The sequence below is a fragment of the Ascaphus truei genome, chromosome 8, assembly GCF_040206685.1.
Source record: "Ascaphus truei isolate aAscTru1 chromosome 8, aAscTru1.hap1, whole genome shotgun sequence".
NCBI classification, from domain to species: domain Eukaryota; kingdom Metazoa; phylum Chordata; class Amphibia; order Anura; family Ascaphidae; genus Ascaphus; species Ascaphus truei.
In genome coordinates, this window is record NC_134490.1 from 105,379,861 (window position 1) to 105,403,243 (window position 23,383).

The window sequence follows — 23,383 nt, forward strand, 5'->3', positions numbered from 1 at the left end:
GCGCCAACCGTACTACTGTATAGTCCAAGACTTCAGTCCTTCACAGAGTGTGATCCTGCTGCCCGAGTCTCTTAGAGGTGATTCACCAACCTCTATATAATGTCACAGAAGAAAAAAAGGGGGGGGGGAACCTCCGGCGCGTCGTTCCACTCGTGATTTCAGGTCACATATGACATAGGAGAGAAGAAATAGGGGACCACAATCAGGGGTAATTCAATACACACGAGTACCTTATAGCTTTAAGAAGGGAGACACACTTACATCAAATAGCTAATCTTCAGGTACAGGTGGAGGGGGGGGGGGAGGATGTGACCTCTTGCTGATTCCTCAAAATAGGGAAGAGAAGGGAAATATAGTGTAACAACGTTTATTAACAATAAAGAAAATAGAGATTAAAAACGTAAAAACTCACAAGCGGCCAATAATTATTGGCATATAGAGGAGATGTCTCCAGACTCCACAGAGTGTCCTTCCAAATAATTGGTGGTCTCTTGTGGCCTCCGTTCCAGCTGGTAAGATGTTAAGAGGGTGTGCAGGATGCAGTAAACAGCAGGGGGGATCTCCAGGGACTCGTGCACGAACCGGGTCTCCCTCCGTTTGTCTGCCTCTTCACACACTCCTTCCACAGCTCCCGCCTGTCGCGCATGCGCATGCACTCCACACGAAATGCTGGCCAAGCTGGAATAGTACTTTCTCCTCTGTGGAGCGCATGCGCGACAGGCGGGAGCTGTGGAAGGAGTGTGTGAAGAGGCAGACAAACGGAGGGAGACCCGGTTCGTGCACGAGTCCCTGGAGATCCCCCCTGCTGTTTACTGCATCCTGCACACCATCTTAACATCTTACCAGCTGGAACGGAGGCCACAAGAGACCACCAATTATTTGGAAGGACGCTCTGTGGAGTCTGGAGACATCTCTATATGCCAATAATTATTGGCCGCTTGTGAGTTTTTAATCTCTATTTTCTTTATTGTTAATAAATGTTGTTACACTATATTTCCCTTCTCTTCCCTATTTTGAGGAATCAGTAAGAGGTCACATCCTCCCCCCCCCCCTCCACCTGTACCTGAAGATTAGCTATTTGATGTAAGTGTCTCTCCCTTCTTAAAGCTATAAGGTACTCGTGTGTATTGAATTACCCCTGATTGTGGTCCCCTATTTCTTCTCTCCTATGTCACATGTGTCTTGAAATCACGAGTGGAACGACATGCCGGAGGATCCCCCCCGCCCCTTTTTTCTTCTGTGACATTATATAGAGGTTGGTGAATCACCTCTAAGAGACTCGGGCAGCAGGATCACACTCTGTGAAGGACTGAAGTCTTGGACTATACAGTAGTACGGTTGGCGCAATTATCCCATTTTCTTTCTAAAACTGTATTTGTATTCCATATAGTTGCTGCCTTCAGTCTACAGTATGGATAAAACATCACACTTTTATAATAGGTTGCCTAGAGGTTCCATGTTAGAAGATGTCTTTGATACCTCCCTAGGGGAGGATATGATTACCACTGATGAAATATTAGCTAGTCCTGACTTAAATGAAGATAAGATGTTTTTTGAATTTCAAAATTTAGAAAGACTAATGGTAGACGAAATCAAACAATGTTGGGAACTAGCAGCCATTGAAAAATATATAGAACAGGCAAGGATCGCTAGGGGATTACGCATTTTTAAAACCCCAACATTGGAGCAAGATAATCCAATCTTCATGGCAGAATGGAATAGAGTTATGGATAACTGCTCCTTTGAATTGCGGTTTATCACAATTACTAGGGGTATAACACTGAAAAGAATTGATCAGCAAATTATTGAAACTCAATGCAATCTAGAAATATATGAGGGACACGAAGAATACAATCTCTGAAATTGAGATTAAGGAAAGACTAGACAAAATAGAAGACACAACAAAAGACAATAAAAGGTTAAAATTTATAAGGGATAAACAGGATTATACAGAAAATAAATATAGAGATTGGAAAACCAAAGAGAAGAGCAATGGGGTAGCAACAGCACAAAAAGAAAGAAGTACTTCAAGAGCACCTGATAAAAGAGATAGACGAGAGAGAAGTAAATCAGTAAGAATAAGTAGACAAGAGCAAAAAGAAAAAGAAAAGGAAAATTTTAGATATAAACATACACAACAAAATAAACGAAACGATAATCAAGATACATTTAGGGACAATAGGAAAAATCTGAGTAAATACACAGAATGGAGAACAAATAATTATAATAAAAAGGAAGGAGGGAACTAGGCCCTACAAAGAGAGAGATTACCACCCTAGGGAAAATAAAGATCTACCCACAAGGGAACGTCATTATAGAGAAGAGAGAGAGCCCGAAAGAGGGAATCTGAACAAAAAAAGGGAATATGAAAGATACAGATCCCCTTGGAGAAAAGATAATTATTATCAGAACCAGAGACCCCCTTTTTAGAACAGAGGAGGGGATGGGAGCGAGACAGAGACCAGGAGGGTTACTACCCAAGAATGTGGAGGGCAAATTCGGGAATAACATCCAGAGAAGGGAGAAACGGAGAAAGAAGAGAGGCTGTAGAGGGGGGAAGAAGGGATCAAAGAAGGTAACAAAAACAAACACAAAAATAGGAGTTTTTAATTTAAGTAAATATAAACTGAAAGAAGAAGAAGAAGCGGTATTAAGTAGAGGCCTAAACTTTGTACCATCCAATAGATCATCCTCATTCCAAGTCTTCATTGACACACAGAAATATGTGAGGAGAATAACTCTGAATAGATATTTTGCAAAGATTAAACAAGATCAAAGAGACATAGCCACGACAAATGTAGAAGAGAGAAACAACCCTTTTATACATACGTTACTAAAAAGCACCTTCGAAATTTTATCCGAGTTTCTGTAAAGGTCCCTACCTGGAAATTTTTCAGAAATTAATTGAGGAAGACTTAAAAACAGTAGGGGACAAAAAGAGTAAGAAAAGACCAAATCTTACAAAAAAAGAAAGAGAAGTCATAGATCACCTTTCTGAAATTAAGGAACTGGTACTAAAGCAGGCAGATAAAGGGGGTGGTGTAGTCATTTTAGACACCCCCGATTATATAGAAGAAGCAGAAAGACTGTTAGGGGACGCAATAACATATAAAAAGTTAAAATCAAACCCAAGCACTGCATATACACATGAAATGACATTATTGTTAGATGACGGCCTCAAAAAGGGAATTCTAACAAAAAAAAATAAGAATTCATAAAAACAGAGAACCCAAAAATGCCCGTCTTTTATTACCTACCAAAATTACACAAATCCCTGATAAAGCCCCCTGGAAGGCCCATAATATCAGTGATTGGTTCCTTGACACAAAAACTTTCCGCATACATAGATACACTATTACAGCCGGCAGTAAAAAACTTACCATCCTATCTGAAGGATACAACTCAAGTTATTCAATCATTAGAACATGTTGTTTGGCAGCCTGATTTTTGTTAGCCACATGTGACATCACATCACTCTATACATGTATAGATCATGCGCAGGGATGTGATGCCACATTGTATTGCCTGGAGAAACATCTAAAAATAATAGCAGCACAACTAAATTTTCTGATTGATGGAATTAAATTCATTCTTAATCATAGTGTATTCTGGTTTGGTGGGGATTTTTACCTACAAACAAGAGGAACCGCAATGGGCAGCAGGTTTGCTCCCTGTTACGCAAACCTTTTTCTCGGCTGGTGGGAAGATCAGATTATCTGGTCAAATAAGGCCTGGAAAGCAAACCTGGTGCTCTACAAGCGCTATATTGATGACATTATTATTATATGGAAGGGGGACCCTCAATCACTTCAAGCCTTTTTTAACAATATTAATAGTAACACTTTTAATTTGAATTTTACGTATAATATCAGTGCATCACAAGTAATATTTTTAGACCTAGAAATCTTTATAGAAGTAGATGAAATCCATACAAGGACACATTTTAAACCAGTTAACTGCAACAATTTCATAAAAGCAGATAGCTGTCACAAAAAGAGTTGGCTGGAGAATGTCCCTTATGGGGAATTCAGACGCCTAAAGCGCAATTGTACGAAGCAAGCTAATTATGAAAGACAGATTGCACCAATGAAAGAGTGGTTTCTAGAAAAGGAATATAAAGCACATACACTTGAAAATGCAATTAAAAAAGTAGGAGATCTTAACAGAACAGATATGTTAATATATAAAGACAAGAAAATAAGAAACCAGTCCGCCAATAATTTTATTCCTTTTATTACCACTTTTAGTACTCAGTCGAAACAAATAGAAGGTATTTTAAAAAAACATTGGTATATTTTAAAACAGGACGAACTGCTTAAAGAAATCATTGGGGAGCAACCGGATGTGATCTTCTCTAAAGCTCCAAACCTGAAACAAAAGTTAGTACCAAGTTATCTACTACCTAAACACAATCACTGTTGGTTAGATAAACTATCCAAAGGTTTTACCAAATGTCTAAACTGTAAAGCCTGTAAGAATAACATGCAACTGAGTACAAAGACCACTTCTTTCAACTGCATTGTGTCAGCAATGGATTATACCATAAAATCTCATATCACATGCAACAGTAAGGGCATAGTATAAGTATTGCAATGTGGCTGTAATCTTCAGTATGTGGGAAGAACGATACGCAAATTAAAGACAAGGGTAGGAGAACATATAAGAAATATAATGAATGGTTTAGAGACACAGTGTTTCAAATCATTATAAGCAAAAACATAATAAAAACCCTGCTTGCTTAAAATTTTATGGGATAGAGCAAGTTAGGCAGATTGGAGGGAAGGTGATTATATCCAGAAAATAAATAAAAGAGAATCCTTCTGGATTTTCACCCTTCAAACTTTAGCACCTAAAGGGTTAAACCTAGAAATGGAAGTGACTGCCTTCATTTAAACTTCATTTATATTTCTCCTACTAAAACAGCTAAATTATTGTATTACTAATCAAACGTTTTAACCAGTAGAATTTTATCTATAATAATTTATTTATAACAATTTATTTATATATTTCTTAACTATGTCTAATATACAGCTATGAGAAACATCAGGGTTGAAAGAAATACTATAAGCAAAGCTATTAGGCAGGATATGCATGGATAATGTGAAACCTACAGGATTTTGAGACTGTCATGCTAATATAACTTACCCTTATCCCTTCTGGACAGTTTTATGCAATTTTATATTCAGGTAGTGTTTTAATTAACTTGCGGTTGTGCATTTATATAAATCTTACTCTTCTTGACAGAATATAACATTAAGGTCAGTTCTGCAGGTTTTTTAGTATGTCAGTACCATATATGAAGCTGCAGGATTGTATTGCAGTGGTGATGAAGCATTTAATAAGAGTTCCTCAATGAATCAGCAGAGACATGGTTAATTCAAAGACTGAAGGATATAAAAGGTGGCTGCTACCCCGTGTGCACTCACGTCACTGAGGAAGCTAATGCGAAACGCGTCTGACGGTCTATTGGGCATCACAGGCCACCATACAGAGGAGAAAGTACTATTCCAGCTTGGCCAGCATTTCGTGTGGAGCGCATGCGCATGCGCGACAGACGGGAGCTATGGAAGGAGTGTGTGAAGAGGCAGACAAACGGAGGGAGACCCGGTTCGTGCACGAGTCCCTGGAGATCCCCCCTGCTGTTTACTGCATCCTGCACACCATCTTAACATCTTACCAGCTGGAACGGAGGCCACGAGAGACCACAAATTATTTGGAAGGACGCTCTGTGGAGTCTGGAGACATCTCCTCTATATGCCAATAATTATTGGCCGCTTGTGAGTTTTTAATCTCTATTTTCTTTATTGTTAATAAACGTTGTTACACTATATTTCCCTTCTCTTCCCTATTTTGAGGAATCAGCAAGAGGTCACATCCTCCCACCCCCCCCACCCCACCTGTACTTGAAGATCAGCTATTTGATGTAAGCGTGTCTCCCTTCTTAAAGCTATAAGGTACTCCGAAGAGCAAAGCACTCGCCACGGAGTTGCCAGAGAAGCCTAGCTTAGCTGAGGACAAGTTCTCCGATTGTGGGCAAGTTCCAGCTTTTTCCTTGCTCGCGGGTATAGCCAGGTACCTTTCCCGAAAATGGTACTGTGGAGCGGACATGGTAAGCCTTCTGAAGCAGCTGCCCTGTACCTAGTTGAGGCTAGAGACTCCCTCCCCCCCAGACCCCCATTTAAATATATATTTACTGTATTTTGTGTTTCATTGTGTCTGCAGATCTCACTAGAATAAACCTCATTTTATTCCTCTACCTAATAAATTTATCCCGGAAGGCAAGTGTTAAAAGTACTGGTCTCCCGTGACATTGCGTTTTTAGGAGGCTACAATTTAGGGTGAAGGAAGTACCTTTGATCCTACAGATTATTGGGAAGGCCTGAAGAAGGATTTCACCCCCGAAACGTTGCCCTCCTCGTTTGTCTAAATTTCTGTTGTTTCCCCTCCATCCCTCCTTCCCAGAAGGAAAAGTTGTTGTGGTCAGCGCAAGTAATACAGGACGAATTCAGATACGTAAATATATCAGATATATAGAAAAGCACAGCGTAAATGTACTTAAACTCCAAATCTTCAAAGTGGAATTGGCATTACACACACACTGATGGGAAAGATGGCAGTGGGTAAGTAAATATATGAATGTATAGTACTCACACGGCTGTGTGTGAGCTCGTTCACATCGGAAAGGTCTTTGGGGTCAGAGATATATATCCTCTTATTGGATCCACCAATGGGATCAAAAACTGTGATGGTGAGCGACTGGCGTCTCCCCCGTAGTCCCAGTAAAGGAAATAGGCAGAGCCACAAGTCCGGTTAATGCACAATTTATTAGTAACAAGATGAATAATAAAAAACTTGCACTCTAAAAAGCACTAATCCTCTCCAGATACCGTCTCGAGTCCTCCGTTTTGCGGTGTAGGTCTGCATACGCGTCTGTCGTCGGGACCACAGGCAGAAGGCTCGTCTGGAGTACGGATGCCGAGTTGTCAAACTTCAAGAACGCACAGGCAGGGAACTACGCGTTTCGCTGGGTAACTTGCTTCTTCAGGTTCCTGCCGGTTGCGTGCCTTTCTTGCAGTATTTATACCCCAAATCACTTATTGACGGGTATGACTCAAAGGTCAGGTGGAAAATACTGATGTATGTTCCTATAGTGGTAAAGGGCGCATATTCATATAGGTTTCATTGTATATCACAGTGTACACTAAATTACACTGTGTACACGGTGCGCAGCTAACATAACAGTGCTCCCAAATAGCATTTAGTAATATATTAGCCCTCTATTAGAGATCAGATGCATATCAGTAAAAATGAAGGCACATAACATTGCCCTTCCGTTTTAAAACATAATAAAAATAAGATGGAGCCTATTTACATGATGGCTGAACAAAAATGAGAGCAAACATAAAACATTGCCAACATCCAGATACTACAGAATAAAAAGCGTTTTATTCAAATATATTAAAACTGTTTCACATAAAATCAAATCTAGATCGATATTTCAGAACAATGTCCCAAAAAGGTGCACTTGATAAATAAAGAAATATTGCTTAAAGTAGGGACATGGACTGACCCAATGGAAAAAACATGTCTGTTATATAACTAGGAATACTCATAGATTAAAAGGGACTCAGAGATTCTACATGAGGTAGGATACGACTAGTCAGACAGTGCATACATCTCCTAAAAGGGGAGTCTCATATCACGAAGAGAGGAAAGGGGGGGAGGGGAGAGGGGAAGCAATGGAGTGAGAGAGGGGAAAGGGTAATGGTGTATGCTTTTTAAATCACAAGACCGAATGATGCAAATGCACTATGACATATAAAAAATGTAGACAATAATGGTGCAAATATCCAACTGATGTCGGTAGATTCTGGGGACAGAAATGATAAGTATCAGTCGTATTTTAAAATACACATAGCCTTATTAATCATAGAAAATAAACACAGAAGCGCACCAAGGGTTAAGAAATATGTAATACACAAGTATAATAACAAGTAAAAACTTACATATCAGAATATATAAGTCCAATAGCGGCCAGTGCATAGGTGATAGGTCCAAACGAGTTGGTAGGCGCAGGAGGTATAAGCTGGAACTCGCAGATCAGTCCTGTGCCCTGGGGCTTTCTTGCTTGGCAAAACCTCAGATGTTACTTCCGGGTTGCAGCTTGTCGCAGGACCCGTGTTGAGTAGCCCTCCAATCGCCTGTGTACTTCCTTCCCAGCACACATCCCGCTCGAGCGAGCGGATGGAAGCAGCTCAAAGCTCCGTGGGAGAGCTGGGACTGGTACAACAAAGCGTCTGGACACCAACATGCACTGTGTGAACTCCGCAACGTGTTTCACACAATTCAGTGCTTCATCAGATGCCTGTTTATGTGTTTGCGTGTTTATGTGTTTGCATAAGTATCACCTTTTGATTATTATTATCACTACGATTATATGTATAGCTAGTATTTTTACTATTACTATTAGATAAGTTTCCTTTTTCACTGGCCGCTACTGGACTTATATATTCTGATATGTAAGTTTTTACTTGTTGATATACTTATTGTGTATTACATATTTCTTAACCCTTGGTGCGCTTCTGTGTTTATTTTCTATCATTATCTGACGTCGGAATCTTCCTACGAAAGCCATCGGTGGAGGAGGGGTGCCTTCACATCACTTCAGCAGCAAGAGGGGAGAGTTGATCTAGTTCAAGATCCCCTTTAGGAAGCATGAGCGCGGTTTGGCCTTCTTAGCCTTATTAATCACCATAATTAAAAACATTAAAACCTTATAGTGTTAGAACAGAGTACTATTCAATAAATGCACCCAAATCGATGTCTGCATTCAGACCCCGGGGTGCCATAGTCTTTAATTTAAAAATCCAGAAAGTTTCTTTCTGAGCCAGCTTTGTCATTTTGTCACCACCTCGCCAATTGTCGGGCACCTGTTCTATGGTCCTATAAGGGAGGCCGGAGGGATCGCCATTATGTTCCAATACATATTGTTTGGACACACTGTCAGTAGTTTTCTCCTAATGTTGCCCATATGTTCCAGTATGGGGACCTCAATGGTCGACTGGTACATCCCACATACTGGAGACCACATGGACAACACAACAAGTACACGACAAATTCAGAGCGGCAATTCATAAAGTGCAATGTCTAAATAGCCTGTGTACAGGCCTTGCACATAAAACATCTAAATAAAACCCCTTAGGTTTGGGCAGCCAGTTCTGGTTTTTTTTGTGGGTTACCTGACCTACACAGACAGGGTGCCAGTTTGTTTTTGACATTGCCCGCTCGCTTAAAAATGACTCTTGGCTGGTCCGGTAGATGCTCTTTTAAAATGGTCACTTAAAAGGAGATGCCAATGTTTCTTAAGTATAGCTTGAATCTTGCCATGATCCTGATTAAATTTGGTGACGAATGGGACCTCATATACACTCATTGGTTCCTTGACTTTAGTTTTAAGTATTTCTTCCCTCTTTATGGTACTTGTTTTTTCAATCGCAGTCTCCAATACTCCCCTCTCATACTTCCTGTCTAAAAACCTATCTTTTAAAACTTCTGACTTTAAAAATACGATCGTCCATTCAATTCCGTCTTACTCCTAAATTGTCCAGGTGGGATGTTCTCCAGCCACCTTTAATGGCAACTGTTCTTAAGCAGGTAGTTGTTACAGTTCACCTGCTTAAAGTATGTTTTAGTTTTAATTTTGGTTTTCTTCGATATATATATTGTAGGGTCAAGGAAGTCCACAGACACATCGCTTTTTTGTGATGTGAATACAAGATTACTGTTATTCCTATTGATATACTCCAGGAAGAGCCCAAGTTTATCCTCGCTCCCCTGCCAGATAAAGAATATATCATCAATGTATCTTTGCCATAGGGCCAAGTCTACGCCGAAAGCATGGCTTGACCAAATATGGTCTTGTTCCCAAGCATCCATAAATAAATTCGCATAGCTCGGCGCAAACCTGGTTCCCATGGCAGTACCGCACTTCTGAAGAAAGTATGTCCCATCAAAATTAAAAACGTTATTCTCCACAATAAGATATACTATCTAATATAAAAGTCTTCTGTTCCTTTAAAACTTCTTTATCTTCACTTAAAATCCTTTTGATATCATCTATAACAATACTTTGATTAATAGATGTGTACAACGATGTGACATCACACTTGCACATTAAAAATCCTGGCTGCCAATTTGCATCCTTCAACATATTTAAAACTTGTGTGGTATCTCTGAGATAGGACCTCATCCTCGTGACATAAGGTTGTAAAAAAATGTCTATATGTTCATACAGGCACAAAGTAAGAGATCCCATCCCAGAGACAATGGGCCTGCCCAGTGGCATTGTGATGCTCTTATGTATTTTGGGTAGGTAATAAAACAAAGACTTAACAGGGTGTTTTGTGTTCAGATAGCCATATTCCTTATCATTAAGAATCCCTATGTCTTTGCCTCTATTCAATAAATTAGGAAATTCAATCATGAATTTCTTGGTGGGATCAGACGTAGGCGTTCATACGTGGTGTCGTCTGACAGGCGCCAGTCACTCACCATCACAGTGTTTGATCCCATTGGTGGATCGAATAAGAGAAGGATATATATCTCTGACCCCAAAGACCTTTCCATCTGATACTATGAATTTATATATTTACTAACCCACTGCCATCTTTTCCATGTTTGTGTGTGTAATGTTAATTCCACTTCGAAGATTTGGAGTTTAAGTACATTTACGCTGTGCTTTTCTATATATCTGATATATTTACATATCTGAATTCGTCCTGGATTACTTGCGCTGACCACAACAACTTTTCCTTCACTGCTTTATGAGGATCACGGGATGATCTTCTTCTGGTCGGGCAGCAGTACTGTTAAGGGGCCAGTAAATACGATTTAATTTGTACTATTACTGTTTATTTTGGTCCAATAATATTGTGTTGTTTCATTGATAATGCAATACCTACTCACTACCTATAGGGAGCGCCCCAGCTATCTTGTCTTGGTATCCCTCCGTCCCTACCTTGTTTTTCCTTTTCCCTCTCACCTTTTTTGTCCTTTTGACTCTGCAGGGGTGATAGTCTCAGGGGGTATGGTGAGACTGTGTGGCAGTATGTGTGTGTGTGTCACAGTGGAGTAGGTGTGTCCGTGATGTCAGCGTACCTCTTGGCCAATGAGTCGTAGGGGGGGTGGACCGAGGGACCAATGAGAATCCCCACATCTACTAACAATCAAATACTTTTCATATATATATATATCTATATATCTATCTATATATCCAGTGCTCGACAAACCCGGTCGCCAACTCGCCAGCTGCAATCGGATATTGGCTCGTGGCCAGTAGCTTTTCCCCTGCTCTGCAAAAACAAAATCCCCTGCTCGAAAAAAAAAAAAAAACCCTCTGGCTGTGACGCGGCTTGGAGTTGCCAGGACTTCAAACCGCCCTTCCTTCTCTGCACAGGTAAGTAATGGGGGGGGGGGGGGTTGGGGGGTGCGCGCGCGCGTGCATCTGCTGCTCCTCCTCCTATATATCCTCCTGTATAATTGTGTTACCTCCTGCTTACAAGACCTGCACTGATCCGGTCATGGAGAGGATTGTGGACAGATGCTTGAGGTGGGGGGGAATTTAATGCACTGTAATAAATATTTATATATACTGTACTGGTGTTTCTTCCTCCGGCGCCCGCGCGGCTCGGGTGCTTCACCCCCGCTCCCTCCGGTGCTGCCCGCGTGGGTCGGGTTTCACTCCCCCTTCCTCCGGTGCTCCCGCTGCCCACGCGGCTCGCTTGTCACTCCCCCCTCCCTCCGGTGCTCCCGCTGCCCGCGAAGCTCGGGTGCTTCACCCCCCTCCCTCCGGTGCTCCCGCTGCCCGCGCAGCTCGGGTGCTTCACCCCCCTCCCTCCGGTGCTCCCGCTGCCCGCGCAGCTCGGGTGCTTCACCCCCCTCCCTCCGGTGCTCCCGCTGCCTGCGCGGCTCGGGTGTCTCTCCCCCCTTCCCTCCGGTGCCCGCGCGGCTCGTGTGTCTCTCCCCCCCATCCCTCCGGTGACCGCGCGGCTCGTGTCTCTCCCCCCTCCCTCTGGTGCCCGCGCGGCTCGTGTCTCTCCCCCCTCCCTCCGGTGCCCGCGCGGCTCGGGTGTCTCTCTCCCCTCCCTCCAGTGCTCCCGCTGCCCACGCGGGGTGGGAGGTAGTAGCAGTGTGTGTGTGTGTGTGTGTGTGTGTGTGTGTGTGTGTGTGTGTGTGTGTGTGTGTGTGAGAGGGGTATGGGACAGAGAGAGAGAGAGAGGGTATGGGACAGAGAGAGAGAGAGAGGGGTATGGGGGAGAGAGAGAGAGAGGGGGGTATGGGGGGAGAGAGAGAGAGAGGGGGGTATGGGGGAGAGAGAGAGAGAGGGGGGTATGGGAGAGAGAGAGAGAGAGGGGGGGGTATGGTAGAGAGAGAGAGAGGGGGGGGTATGGTAGAGAGAGAGAGAGAGAGAGAGAGGGTATGGGAGAAAGAGAGAGGGGTATACGAGAGAGAGGGAGAGAGTGTATGGGAATGAGAGAGTGTGTGTATGGGTATGAGAGAGTGTGTGTATGGGTATGAGAGAGTGTGTATGTGTGTGTGTGTGTGTATGAGAGAGAGAGAACGTGTAGGACACCAGAGGTACCCGGTCACCCCCCACCCAGTCAGTCAGTCATCCCCCCCACCCAGTCAGTCAAAAGTCAGTCACCCCCCCCCCCACCCAGTCAGTCAAAAGTCAGTCACCCCCCCACCCAGTCAGTCAAAAGTCAGTCATAGTCTGTCATCCCACCCCCTGCCCAGTCATCCCACCCAGTCAGACAGTCAGTAACCCCCACCAAGTCAGACATCCCATCACCCCACCCCCCAATCACCCCACCCCCCCCAATCACCCCACCCCCCCAATCACCCCACCCCCCCAATCACCCCACCCCCCAATTACCCCACCCCCCAATCAATCACCCCACCCCCCAATCAATCACCCCACCCAGTAACCCCACACCCCCAATCACCCCACCCCCCAATCACCCCATCCCCACAATCACCTCACCCCCCCAATCACCCCACCCCCCAATCACCCCACCCCCCAATCAATCACCCCACCCAGTCACCCCACACCCCCAATCACCCCACCCAGTCACCCCATCCCCCCACAGTCACCCTCTCTCTGTCTCTCACCCTCCGTCTCTCTCACACTCTCTCCGTCTCTCTCACCTTTTCTCTCCGTCTCTCTCACCCTCTCTCTCCGTCTCTCTCACCCTCTCTCTCCGTCTCTCTCACCCTCTCTCTCCGTCTCTCTCACCCTCTCTCTCCGTCTCTCTCACCCTCTCTCTCCGTCTCTCTCACCCTCTCTCTCCGTCTCTCTCACCCTCTCTCTCCGTCTCTCTCACCCTCTCTCTCCGTCTCTCTCACCCTCTCTCTCCGTCTCTCTGTCTCACAATCTGGATCTGGATATCTTATTTACCCTGTATATCTTAACTGCCCTACACTACACCGAAATAACCTATACTGCTTTCTTCCAGATATGACTCAAGCTTCACACGGGAGACATCGGAACCCCCCCTAACCCAGAAGACAGGTAGGGAACACATCCCCTCCAATGTATAACATTGCGGGAATGAGGGTACCTGGACATTGACGGACTGCAGATCAGGTAAGATCCCAGGCGGGATTGCTGCTTTAAATATTGTGAAGTGGGGACGTCCAGACACTGGTTAAGGGGTTCAGGAAACTAGTCATTCACATCTGGCTTTTTTTCTAGACTTGACATTTATACACAAGGACTAATTGTAGTATAATGTAATACAATAAATAAACTTATGTCAAAAACGAATGTTCTTACTAGGAATTTATTCAATTTATTTCATTTATGTTTTTTTTTAAATGCGGGGCTGGGGCGGGGTTGGGGGCGGGACTAAAGGCGGGGTTGGGGCGGGACTAGGTGGCGAGTAGATTTTTTGGTTCGGCGAGTAGATTTGTGGGTGATTTGTCAAGCACTGTATATATCTATATATCTATAAATCTATATTTCTCTCTCTCTCTCTCTCTCTCGCTCTCTCTGTGTGTGTGTGTGTGTGTGTGTGTGTGTGTGTGTGTGTGTGTGTGTGTGTGTGTGTGTGTGTGTGTGTGTATGTGTATATATATATATATATATGTGTATGTGTATATATATATATATATATATATATATATATATATATATATATATATAAACCATAATACTGAGTTAAGTTATGGTGAGTTAAAAAAAGTGACAAAAACCCTCCACAGGAAAGCAAATATGCAAATATAGCTGTATGCTCATCTGCATGTCTTAGGAAGGTCTGCAACCCCGCCTTTCCCCATTATCACCCAGCATACAGCACTTCCACTGCAGCAAGGGATTCTGGGAAATGACATGCAAATGAGCACACAGTGTCACTTTTTGCCTCAATAACCATTTTGTGTGGTTAAATAGAGTTGGTAATTTACCAATCTAAGATAGATACTCTTTCCAGCTCTATTCTATCCCGTGTCTTTACCAACAGGAGGGTGCAACATCTAGGGATGTAGCAAGAGATTAAATTATACCTACTTGTTACTGTGTAACCTTGCAAGGATTGCTCCCCTAAGACACACTGGAGGAATATATACGTAAGGATACATTTCTGATATCTGACTCATGAATCGTGCATTGTGGGCAAGTGTATCTTTGAGTGTCTATACCTAGAGGGTAATATCCCCTGGACACATCTGCTATGCAGGTATATTCCAATTCCCTGTACTGTGATTAACTGTGGTGGAAGTTCTTTACTCAGGGAGTATTAAACCCGTGTGAGAATTAAGAATATCTTCCCACATATGAGTACTCCCCATTTTTTAGTCATATTCCACTGTCGTAATTTTAAACTTTCCTTGTATATCACACCCTGTGGTTTTTGTAGATAACTATTAAAGATGTATTATTTTTGTTTTTTTCCTCTCACTATGCCTGGCAGTATAGGATAATATGTATTCTGGATAAATGTTATCCTCCATTTGAGTACTACACATGAGTACAATTTTTGAGGGCTTCTTGTGGTGGAAGAGTTTTCCACCCTCCTAGGTGTATATTGGTGTACCATGTGACAGCTTCCATTTTTTATTTTATTTTTTTTAAAGACGTGACATCTTAAAGGGAGGGAAGTCAGTCAATGAGTTAGTATATGTCAAATTTTTTTTTACATTTTTATGTAGCTGTAACATGGATGACATACCAATCGGATTGTTGGTATACCATTTGACACTCAAATGTTATGTCACAGGCCTTACAAGGCCTTTTCCTTCTCATTTGAGCCCACCCAAGATGATGTTGGGATAACATCTCTAGCCCCTTTTGGCTTATACAGCTGAGAAGACAGATGAAAAGAACTGAATGAATGTCTCTTCAATCAACAGAGGATCATGGACTTCTTCACATCGGCTGTTGAGCATTGCGTCGTGGGTCAAGTGATGGTGCCAGAGTAGGACGGGGGTGAATACAGCAAATGTAAGAAACACATTGATTTGATTTAATTGTGTATTGTTTGCCCAATGACTGCCAATGTGTTTATCTATACCCAGAAAGGGGCATAGATAAGCACAGTGACAATCAATGCATTTTTTATTATTTCATTGTAATGTATCTACTTTTTGTTAGGTGTATTTAAAACAAATTAGGTTGCCCATTCATGGTCATTGTGGCAATCGATGCCCATATTAGGGACATGGTTTGCCACAGTCACAATCAAAGGGGAGGGTGTGGGGAGTGAAGGTATTTGCCCCAGGGAGGGTAGCCAGGGAGAGGGGTTAACCCCATAATTACCATAGCGGTTAATAACCGCTAGGGTGATTAAGGGGTTAGTAGCCAGTAGTTTTTTTTTATTGTAATACTGCCCATGGAGGATGCAGAGAAAGAGGACGGCCTTCATCCTCGCAGGGGTAAGTTACATTTTAATTTACTTTATGCTGGCTGGCTAATGTTTCATTCTTAATGGGCAAATGCGCTATTATCCATATCTGGATAATAGGAATTTTGCCCATTATTGTACTGTATGTTTTTGGGAGGGGGGGGGGGGGGGTGATAGTAGGGTTAATGTTTTTTGGGGGTAGAGATTGTGGGTGAAGGGGGTACTTGGCCCAGGGTGGGTGGTTGGTTAGGCTTACCGGGTGGGTAGCGGCAGGGGTTAACCCTTCATTGCCATAGGAGTTACCACCGCTGTGTTAACTCCTCCCGCAACCTTGCTGGTAGATCAAACCACCCACCCTTGGGCAACAACCCTCTTCACCCACCCCTGTACCCTCAAGAAACCAGATACTCTGGCTTAACCCCTTCATTATCGAAGCTGCTAGCCGCTAAGGTAATGAAGCTGTTTTAATGTTAATCTTAATAACACAGTATTGTAGCAGGATGTCTCCTGAGTTGAACCGGATTAATGTCAGCCTTGGAACCCCCCGCTTCCCGCATTACAGGCCGGTATCTCCCTGATTTGTTTAAATGTCCCCTGTCACATGACCAGGACATTTAAGCGCACAGGAGATACCAGCACCACATACTGGGGCCTGTAACGGTGGAAACATGGGTCCCCGTGGCTGAAATTAATGTGGTTCAGCTCAGGAGACCCCCTGCTACAATACTATGTTATTAAATGTATCATTAAAACTGTACGATCACTTTTAAGAGCTGTGCACAGAGATGCAGCTCTCTCCGTGCAGCTTTTCCAGGCTGCAGTTTTAGCAGAAACAAGTTGTGCGATAAGTCTTTGAAAAAACAAAAAAAACCTAAGTGATGTGATGCATTTTTTTTTACAAAACTATAAAAAAAATGGTGATTGTTCTTCGTTTTGTGAGACATTTTTTTTTTCCCTCCAAATATTTTTATTGGGTAGTTACAAGCATACATGTGATGATTTTACATCCCAATACAGTACAACATTTTCTAACTTTTCTGGAAGATGGGCATATTGAAATGTCCAGAGAGTAGGGCCTCCCAAAGAGGGGGGGGGGGCTAAGGTTAGTGGAAAAGAGGGGGGGAGGGGAAGGGAGGTGGGGGGGAGGTGGGGTTGGTGGGTGATTGCCCTCAGCGACCGACCTCCAGTTTGTTGTTTTCCGCGTATCCTACAGTATGTCAGGGATCTGTCACTAGTTTGGGGGGTTAGGGTGATGGAGGACGGTGTTGTCCTGTAATGCCAGCCAGGGTTCCCAAACCTTGTAAAATGGGCTACATCTCTGCTTTAGGTAGGCTGTGAGTTTTTCCATCTGCTTCACCTCGTTAATTCATTTTTTAATCGTTCCCTTAGTGGGGGGAGAAACCTTCTTCCATGAGGCCGCAACTTCACATCTCGCCGCTGTAAAAATAAAGGAGATTAATTTTTTTACTGGTCGGCCGATTTCCTCGATCGGTCTCCCAAGCAGGTAGGTCAGTGGTTCAATATGTAGCTCGAGGGTCGTGACCTCTTTTATTAGATTTGGACCGTAGTCCAATATTTCTTCATTTCTGGACAGCTACCAGATGTGTGCCATGTCCCCCTTTTGACCACAGCCTCTCCAACAAAGATCTGATGCCAGAGGGTAGATTTTTCGCAGTCTCATCGGTGTAAGGTACCAATTGAAGAGTATCTTATAGATATTCTCTTTTGTGGTTGTACATATGGACGTCGCGGAGGCTGCTTCCCATATTTCTTTCCAGTCTTCCTCCTCAATGGGCGTGTTCAAGTCCGCGGCCCATTTAAGCATGTACAATATGTAACCAGGTAAATCTGACGATTGACCCACCAGGTGCTCAGAAATAAGGCAATGCTGCACAGTTGTGTAACTGGAACTTAGGCTATGGTAGACCCCAAGCATAGAGACAATAAATTGTGTGAACAATCTTTTCCAGCAACAGGCTCCCTTAGAGCACCATGTAGTTGGGATAAAAAGATTTACTTATCTGATTCAGGGGTACTGGTTCCATGCCCTTAATGTCCTCCTGTGATGTAGATTCTCCTGTAGATGGACCTTTTACTGGAGCTGTATGGATGTGGGGGTATAGCACGACCACCCCACTTCTTAGCTTCACGATGAATCTTCACCGCCAACCCTGCATCCGCTGACGCGGTGGGCGGTCACTTGACCGGCGGCCCTTGAAAGATATCCGGGTCCTGGTCGCAGGAGAGAGAGATGCGCAGCTCGGCGTGCAGGCGGTAGAAAGCAGCAGTAAGCAAATCCTCCCGGGGGGGGGGGGGGGGGTGAAGACGCCGCACAGCCGCAATAATGGAGAAGGCCTTTGTCAAAGGCCCCACGGGCTGAAACGCGTCAAGAGGATCCGCTTGCACATTCTGTGTGAATAAAGCTATTTTTTGAGTCACCTATCAGCTTTCTCCATTATTGCGGCTGTGCGGCGTCTTCACCCCCCCCCGGGAGGATTTGCTTACATTTAAGCATGTAGTGATGCTCCACTGGGCCTTCCTTTGTTTCTAGCATCGAGTAGATTTTTGATATAAATCCCTTTTGGTCTGAGTCGGGTTTGCATAATCTCTCGAATTGGGTATGCGATGGGAGCTCTGGGTCCTGGGATAATTTTTGGACAAAGTGTCTGATTTGGAGGTATTTAAATACATCCAAATCTGGGATCTTATATTTGGCGCGCAGATCCTGAAAGCTCAGGAGGCTCCCTAGGGATAGCACATCAGCCACTGTCTTAATCCCTTTCTCCTTTAGTTGATCGAAAGATCTCGATCTACATCCCGGGGGAATGTGGGGTTATCAAATAGAGGTGTAAGCTGCATGCCGTGGGTCGAGAGCTTGTATTTGAGCTTGGTTTTTAACCAAACCTCCCAGGTGTGTTTAGTCGTCTTTAATTTGAATTTTTGTGGGGGCATGTCTCCTCTGTTCAAACTCCAAAGGCAAGCCGGCAGAGAGGGCACCTCCGAATAGTGTGTCTCTATTTTGAGCCAGCACCGCAAGGTTGTGTCCCAATTCCATAGTGCGGCTTGTTTTAGTTGGGCAGCCTGGTAGTATTTGTAAATATCAGGAACTCCCATGCCCCCTCTCCCTCGTGGTGACAATAGCACTGATCTGGCTACTCTGGGTCTTTTCCCTTGCCAAATGAAATGGAATATCCTGTTTTGGATGTTTTTAATTTCTGAGCCGGGGACATGGACCGGTAGAGTCTGAAAGTAGTATAACAGCCTGTGGAGAATATTCATTTTGACGGATATCATTCTACCGATCCATGATATCTGATAATCTTCCCATTTGCTCAAATCCTTTTTGATTTTATCAAAGAGAGCTGGGTAGTTACAGTATGCCGATATAGTGATTGGTAGTCCTTCGATACATTCACACCCAGGTATTTGATGTATGAGGGACTCCATTTTTATGGAAAGTTTATTTTAAGTAGTTTCACTTCTGGCTCTGTGAGGCTGAGATTGAGGGCCTCGGATTTTTCACTATTAATTTTGTATCCTGAGATACTGCCAAAGTCCTCTAGTTCTCTTTGGAGGTTGGGTAGGGAAGTTTGGGGTTGGGTTATAGTCAGAATAATATCATCGACAAATAGGGATATTTTGTAGTCTGTGTTTCCAATTGCTACGCCTTTGATATTTATATTATTTCGTATTTTAGCCGCCAGTGGCTCTATGGTGAGAGCAAAAAGGAGAGGGGCCAAGGGGCACCCTTGTCTGGTACCGTTTTTTATTTGGAATCTCTCTGAATTGCCGCCCGGGAGCCTACCTATAGCCGACGGGTTTTGGTATAGGTCTTGGACTCCCTTTAGAAATGTGTCTTTGAAGCCAATTTTTTCCGATGTTTTAGTTAGGAATAGCCAATCAATTCTGTCGAATGCCTTCTCTGCGTCTAAACTCAGGAGCATTGCCCTGGAGTTTGTGAGGTGGACATGTTCAATTATGTTAAAAAATTTCTGGGTGTTGTCCGAGGCTTGACGTCCCAAGACAAATCCCACTTGATTGATGTCTATTAGTCTGGGCAGTATAGGGTTCAATCTGTTGGCCAAGATCTTGCTGTATAATTTAAGATCGTTGTTTAGGAGCGATATTGGTCTGTAACTCCCGCATTGCGCCGGGTCCTTCCCTTCTTTATGGATAATGGCGAGTTTTGCCAGTGACATTGATGAGGGAATTGGGTTCCCTTCTAGGAATGAGTTAAATAGATTTAACAAATGCCTAGTCAATATAGGGAGGAACTTCTTGTAGTATGCGTTGGAGAAGCCATCAGGGCCTGGTGTTTTAGATATCTTAGAAGACTTTACTGCAGATACCAGTTCTTCTTTGGTTATTTTGGCATTGAGGAAGGAATTTTCCTCCTCTGTCAATGTAAGGAGTTCGCAGTCGCTCAGGTAGTGTGAGATTGCCTCTGACCTCAGCGCCTCCGAGGTTCCCTTCTGGGTTGTCAAATTATAAAGTTTGGAGTAATACTTTGTGAATTCCTCCGCTATTTTCTTCTCGCTATATAACATCTCACCAGACCCACCCCTGATCAACGCTATCTGGGACCTTTTTTTTAAGACATTTTTTTTATAGTGCAATAAGAAAATGAAATCTCGCTCGGCAATGCACTGAACTTATCGAGGTTTAGTGAATATGCCCCACCATAGTGTCATAATGTTGTTCAAGCAACACAGCAAATAAGACAACTAAATTATTACCGGTAATAAAAAAGTAACCATATAAAACGTAAGTACAGGCAGTCCTCGTTTTACAACGAATGGCTTATCTAATGCTATGTAATGCATACCTATGTTCATTTTTACAACGCCAAAACGGCTTATCCAACGCTTTTACAACGCTTTGCAAAGTTGTTTGTGTTTATAATATATATTATATAATATATTATACTAAATATATTATATATTAGGTTATATTATATATAATACAGTGTATACTCTATATAATTTATGTGTGTGCTGCGTATCTTATTGCCTGCATAAAATATTTGGTGTATTTTAGTGTTAAAAATGCCTTCAGGAACGGAACCTTTCATTTAAACAGTGTTCCTATGGGAAAACATGTTTCGCTTTAAGACGTTTCGCTATCCAACGCCATTTTGAGTAACGCATTGTGTCGGATAACAGAGGAATGCCTGTATAGCAGTACACATGAAGTAACTAATAAATATTATCAATAAGTGTAAAATCCAAACACAAAACATAGGTGATAATGTCAGAAATATAAAAAATACCTGCAAATAAAATGCTAATAATTACTTTAAAAAAAAACGCACTAAAAATGATATCACAGAGATTAATAAATCAAATGCATCAACATAGGCTGAGGAGAAATGCCTTAAGTCACATCTAGTACAGTATGTAATCACTACGGGCAGCATTATCGTCAAGCTATATCGAATAAAATACATAAGTAATGGTATGAGAAACACGAAAGTGTGCGCCCATTGTACAGATGTAGCTACCTCTTCTCTACTGCTTGCCTTGTGAGTTTTGCATGGCAACCTCTCCCAGGCTGGGAGATTCCAGCAGTCAGACTAATGGCCCATCAGATTAACACAATGGGGTTCCCTGCTGTGTGAATTCTACCTGGCTTCACCTGCATATAAGCAAATGCATTGCCATTCATACAGCTTTTATGCACAGCATGGGACTAGCAAAGCAAGTCAAACTTGCTTGTATGGGCTCCATGTGAATGGATATTCCAGGCAAAAGGTGACACGTTGTGTGCTCATTTGCATGTCATATCCCAGAATCCCTTGCTGCAGTGGGAGCACTGTATGCTAGGTGATAATGGTTGAAAGGCAGGGTTGTAGACCTGTCTAAGACACGTGAATGTGCTCAAAAGTGATATTCTTTATTGGCTATATGTTGCCTTTTTCACCCACCATAACTTATTGTGTATATGTTGTGACAAACGGCTTACTCCGGGGCTCCGTCGTTTGTCCGGGACTGTTTAGAACACGGTCTTTTAGGGTAGGTTAAATGATGAGGCGTCACGTACTGTTCCTTTAAACAGGCTATGCCTGGTTTATTCAGTCCCAGGCACTGAGACTGCCACAGTGCATACAACAGAAAACAGATCAAAACAAAAGCTGCTCACCTGAGCGATAACTTAACTTAGATATCCCTGACTCAGGGTTGGAAGTGGCTTTTCCACTTCCAACATCAAAACACGGTACTTTTGCAGTCTTACACAAATGAACAGAAAGATTGAACCTGTTTGGGGAAGAGGCTTCTCCCCTCTGTAGTTCAGCAGCCTTCCAGCCTCCTGGCTCTTGTGGGGAGACCAGAGCAAACAGGAAATCAGTCTTTCATACCTGATTCCTAATTAGCATGACAGGTGACAGAAATCAGGCAGCAGACAAACTCTGGTCTGGATCTCTCATCCCTCAGTTCCAGCGCTTGCCAAACTGTGGGATGGAGTGTATGTATTATAAGGCTGCACTCCCAGGCCAAACAGGATAGAAACTGTCTAGTATCCTGGGAGCCCTATATACGGAATTTATTACCATCCCCTGGTTTCTGTCACATATCCTCCCCCCCAGCTCAGACCTCGAGGGATGAGCGACCATGGATATTAGGGAGTGCATCCTTGACAACCCGTCAGCATTGCCATGTTTGTGCCCTGACCTGTGTTCCACAGAAAATTTAAAGGGTTGTAGGCTTAGGAACCACCTGGTCACTCTAGCATTCTTTTCCCTGTTTTGACACATCCAGGTAAGGGGTGCATGATCTGTGACCAACCGGAATTTTCTCCCCAACAGGTAGTATTTGAGCGTCTCTACAGCCCACTTTATTGCGAGACACTCTTTCTCTACTATGGAGTAATTTTTCTCCTGGGGATTTAGTTTCCTACTTAAATAAAGGATGGGGTGCTCCTCACCTTGAGACTCCTGGGAGAGTACCGCCCCCAGCCCTACCTCAGATGCGTCGGTTTGGACTACGAACTCTTTGGAGAAGTCAGGTGTGACCAACACTGGTTGGGCACAGAGAGCTTCTTTCAGGCTTCTAAAGGCCTGTTCGGTTTCGGGGGACCACTTTACCATTAGCGGTCCTCTTGCTTTTGTGAGGTCAGTTAGTGGGGTTGCCTTAGTTGCAAAATTGGGAATAAACCTTCTATAGTACCCAATTAACCCCAAAAAGGTCCTTACTTGTTTTTTTGTAACTGGCCTTGGCCAATTTTGTATCGCCTCCACTTTGAGTGTTTGGGGTTTGAGTAAACCTCTGCCAATAGAATATCCCAGATACTTGGCCTCCTCCAGACCAATAGTGCATTTAGCGGGGTTAGCAGTTAGTCCAGCAGACCGGACTGCGTCAAGCACAGCTTGGACCTTTGGAAGGTGGGATTGCCAATCTTCACTATGGATTACCACATCATCCAGGTAGGCGGCAGCATACCGAGCATGTGGTTTTAAAATTTTATCCATCATTCTTTGGAATGTGGCG

The 23,383-nt window shown here is 43.3% G+C and overlaps 1 protein-coding gene across 10 annotated transcripts in view; it reads left to right on the top strand.

The window, feature by feature from the left end:
- Positions 1-23,383, top strand: part of SIRT1 (sirtuin 1) — a 355,375-nt gene that overhangs the window by 94,252 nt on the left and 237,740 nt on the right. For 2 of the 10 annotated variants that reach the window (XM_075613010.1, XM_075613014.1), the window contains exon 3: positions 15,409-15,499. The exons of 5 other annotated variants lie outside the window; for them this stretch is intronic. The gene's annotated coding sequence lies outside the window, so the exon portion shown is untranslated. Of the gene's footprint in view, positions 1-4,305; positions 4,380-15,396; positions 15,500-23,383 lie in introns of those variants that run through there. 3 more of the 10 variants (XM_075613012.1, XM_075613015.1, XM_075613013.1) reach the window with 2 other exon arrangements.